The following is a 5,029-nucleotide window of genomic DNA, read 5'->3' as shown; positions in this document are numbered from 1 at the left end:
TATCTTGATTTCTAAATTCTTAAACTATTTTGAAGTGAACCTTGAGGATGAAACATCTGACTTGGTGAAATCAACACATGAAGTGAACAATGGTTCACTAAGCAACATGGATTTTACCAAGATTAATGGAAGATGGGTAAGTAAGGATGGTGAACATGGTGGTTCCTCAAGTGGAGTTCATGCTGAACATCATGAAGAAGATCAAGAAGCTGCTGAAGGTACTGATATGAATGTTCAAGATGAAGAACAACCTGTTGCAGACTTAGGTGTTGGAACAACTGTTGGACATCAAGGAAATAGAATTCCCTCAATGTCTTCCTTTGAAAGTTTCATGGTCAATAGGCTGGACATCTTTGCTGAAAATCAAAGAAACCTTCATGATCTTTGTGTTACAAATTTTCAGAACTTTGACAACAGATTTCAAAGCATGGACACACGTTTTCAAACCCTTGATGAACTGATTGAAGTTGTTCAGAACCAGCTTTTTGAGCTACAGTATGGGAAAGAAGATTGAATCCAAGTTTTCTTATTTTTTCTATGCTTGTATTTCTTTATTTTGGACCATTATGTTTTCATCTCTTCCTAAAGTCTATTTGTGAAGACAAATAGGGGGAAAGTATGGTTTATGTGTTGTCTTAAAACTGCTATAACTCTGATTTAATGTTCTGCTGCAATCTGGTTTGTATGGTGTTGCAATATGGTTTGTATGATGTTGCAGTTTGGTGTGTTTTAGCTGAGTTTTTTGGCTGGTTTTTCTATTGTCATGATTGTGTAGAAAACTGGTTTATGTGCCATCAAAATCTACTATGAGAGATGCTCTGCATTCCATAGCTTTTTGTTTTGCAGGAGCTGTTTCAGATTCAATCAAGATCAACACAAGCAACCAAGGATTTTTCTTCATCAAATAGCGTGAGATTGTTGATCAAGTGTGATCAAGTGCTTTTAAGAATCGAAATCCAAGGAGTTTGATGAAATGTTGGTGTTGTTGTTGTGTTTGGGTTGGATCTGGGTATAATAGAGTGTGATCCACTCCTTTGTTGAATCTAAAACTGGTGTGATTTAAAATTTTTGAAATTAAGTGTTTTTCCAACTGATTGAATCAACCGGTTGTTTTACTCTTAGCATTTTTTGAAAAAGGTTGAAAGGTGTTTGGTTTGGTTGACTTAACTGTCAAGCTATATGACGTTAAACGAGTGCTTGCTGGGAGGCAACCCAATGTTTTATTTTGAAGTGTGTCTTTAATTGTTCTTTTGATTTAGTAATATGTTTTAATATCTAATGTCCTTAAAACCATTTTGATATTTGAAATGGTCATGTAAGTTTGAAATGTTAGGTGAAATGAATGGATGAAAGAAAGCTTAAAAAGGTTTGAAACTATTGACAAAGACAAAATGAAATTTTTCAAGAAAAATTCATTGCAGGATAATTTTAGCTTAAGCTAAGTTTTTATAACTTAGGCAAGATATGCAGAAAAATAAAGAAATTTTGTTCTGCAATTCTAGCCTAAGCTAAAATGACTTAGCCTAAGCTAAAATTTTGTTTTGCAGGAAAAAAAAATTCTTTAAAAGGGGTTGATTAAATTTTATCCCATAACTAACTCAGTATAAAATATAAGACTACTATCAGTAAATTATGTTCAAAATCATATATGTTAGAATTGAATTAAAAAATGGTGATGTGTGGTGGCATAAAGCTTCAGGGACATCCCTATTTCTCCAAATGTCCACCTTGGGTGCCCTCTAGCCCAACTGAAGTTTAACCACTATGAGATCAAAGTGCACAATATTTTTTCGATACTAAATTTATACAAAAATTATGAATTGAATTTTCTTATGAATAGATTATGAACCAAATTTTGTTTGACTTTAATCAAATGAACTTTAATTAGTTTAGAAAAATATGAACATAAAAAATATAAAGGACGCACCACCAATTATAAAGACGCACCAGTAAAAATTTATGAAACAACTTAACCTAACAAGATAATCAACAAATTATAATTCTTTAAAGAAAAAAAACAAACCAAACAGCACGCACCAGCAATTTAAAATTCAACCAGAATTAAAATTTCATAAAAAAGACAGATTATGAGATTAGAATCAGTCAAGCTGTCATAAACATTGGAAATGCAAATTTGGGAATCCAATTTAGAAACCAAACCAAGAATGAAAACACCATACCAAATAGCACACACAAGCAATTTTGGGAATCCAATTCAGAAATCAAACCAAGAATCACTGAAATCATACCTGTTGTGAAGATGTAGTTGTTGCAACGACGAACATTTGAAATCGTTGCGAAGAGGGTGTTCTTCATGTTGATCGAGTGTGATCAAATGCTCTTAAGAATAGAAATCCAAGGTGTTTGATGAAATTCTGGTGTTGTTGTTGTGTTTGGGTGGGATCTGGGTAGAATAGTGTGATCCACTCCTTTGTTGAATCTAAAACTGATGTGATTTAAAACCTTTTTGAAATTAAGTGTTTTTCCAACTAAGTGAAAAACAACCTGTTGTTTTGTCGAATCATCTGGATGTTTTACTCTTACGATTTTTTGAAAATGTTGAAAGGTGTTTGGTTTCGTTGACTTAACTGTCAAGCCAAAACAATCGGATGTTTCGTGATTTCAACCGATTGTTTCTTTGAAAATCCTAACAGAATTCAGTTTTGAATGATGAATCTGTTTTAAATGTTTTTTAACTGAATACGCTCCTTCATTAAATGCTTTAACCAATCTTAGGAAAATATAAATGGTTTGTTTATGTTTTCAAACAAGTAAGAAACAGTTTTGAGAAATTCAGTTTGACAGATCTGATTCTAAGATTTCAAGATTCACATCAAGCTTTGGATTTTAGGATTGCAATTGTATTCAATTCAGATTGTACTGTGATCAGGTTTAATACTTTCTAAACCTACTGTATTTCTGGTGTTGTGTTGCCAAGTAGTATTGTGTGTTCTTGAGGTGTTCAAGATCAATACTCTTGGTGTGATTTGCCAAAGGTATTGTGTTTCTTGAAGGGTTCAAGGTCACTACTTTGGTGGTTTGTGTTTTGTAATCTGATTTGATTGCTTAGTGGATTACCCAGTGGTATTCTGGGGACTGGATGTAGCTTTTGGCTTAAGCGTGAACTAGTATAAGCTGTTTGTGTGATTCTCTCTTACTCTGAACTCCTTTTCATTTTGTTTTATAGTTTATCTGATATAAACAACCAATTATTTCGAAGAAACAATCAATTGTTTTTTTGTGTATTGCTGCATAACAACTTGAGTTCTTGGCTAACTTGATTCCTGCTCTGGATTTATACTAAGAATTTCATTGAACCTGAAAAAGTTTTCAAAAACCCCTTTTAAACAATTCACCCCCCTCTTGTTTAAGGTCATATATTTTAACACTTCAAGACGACGACATTGACGATAGAACCAACAATAAGAATGACAGTGCAAGAGTGTTAGGTTTTTTGTGAAGGAGTGTTAGGTTGTGCGATGAGAGAGTTTGCGGAGATTGAGTGTTTGTGTGAGAGTGAGAGGGAGCAAGAGTGTTTTTGAAGAGTGAGGATTTCTGGTGACAATGAAAGAATGTGTTTGTGAAGGAGAATGAAGTGTGCGAGAATGTTTTGCAGTGAGAGTGAAGGGTTTTCGAGAAGAGTGAAGAATGAATGGAAGGGATTTCCGAGAAGAGTGAATAGTGAAAGGTTTGAGGGTGTCATGAGAAAGATTGAAACACAGGTTTGAGGGTGTCATGAGTGAAGAGTGAAGGGTTTGAAGGTTTCTGGAGAGTGAAAAGGGTATGGGGAGAATGAGAGGTTCTGCGAGGTTTCCAAGTGAGTTTTGGTTTCCAAAGAATCAAACTAATGAGGTTTTTAGAAGAAAAAAATTTGGAAATGAGGAATGATATGGAGGAAAGAAAACGTAAAAGAGTGTATATTTCGAAGGAAAATTGGGACAGTTCAAAATAACACGTTCTGAAGGATAATTGTGACAATTAGTAAAATATCGTATTATATGGACACTTATGGCGATTTTAATAATCGTCATATTAAAACCTACATATAATATTTTTTTTAGTGTCAAACTTTCATTTTAATAGTTACTCTTAAATGTATAAGAGATTTTATCTATAAGGATGTTATATATATATATATATATATATATATATATATATATATATATATATATATATATATATATATTTATAAGAGACACTTGGTACCTCAAATTTTATTCATAGGCGCATATCTTAAATATCTTAAATGTAGAAGGTAGGAGGCCAGCCTAATACCTTAGCACTGTAGGTGTAGTAACCTTTTACGATGAATTATTATGGAGAGAGCACATACCACACTAACTTATCACCTCTGAAGGTTTCTTTGCTTTTGCCTTTCTTTGTGCTTCATCACTTATTTTCCACAAACATACGAACAGCTATATCATTGCTCTAAATTGTGTTCTATCTACAAATAAAAGTGTCTGTTCCCGTGGCTTCATGTTTCAATGTAAATGTGTTGAACTTAGACGCTTCTACAAGTGATAGCGAATGAACATACATGCATATTCTATAAACAATTTTCCACTCTTTTTTTTCTTATCTTCATCTTTTATTATATTATTTTCTTCCTTCTTATTCACGAGGGGGTATATACATTGTGAGAACTGTTAAATTATCATACATCAGACAAGGGATTCCAAACATTTGAAAGCAACCATTGAGGAATGTTCTTCCCTTTGATGTCCTCTGAAGGCCACTTAACCTAATTTGACTACTTCTCATTCATTAGATGTTGCTTTTCCTATATGTTACATCTAAGCTACTGTGTGAGTTCATGGTTAATTTACTAAAGAGGTGAATTTTTTTCATAATTTACAGAAATGAATAGATTTTAACTTTTTACAAAGATAAATTGTACAATTTCAAAAAAAAAAAAAAAAATTGTTCTTTCAACCACCACGGAGACTAACATTATAAAAAAAATCATTAAATAACAATTAATTTTAAAAATAATAAACAATTAATTACTATATTATTTAAGTTAAAT

This window comes from Phaseolus vulgaris, chromosome 11 (assembly GCF_000499845.2).
Source record: "Phaseolus vulgaris cultivar G19833 chromosome 11, P. vulgaris v2.0, whole genome shotgun sequence".
NCBI lineage: Eukaryota > Viridiplantae > Streptophyta > Magnoliopsida > Fabales > Fabaceae > Phaseolus > Phaseolus vulgaris.
Note: the sequence above shows the minus strand (reverse complement) of the source record.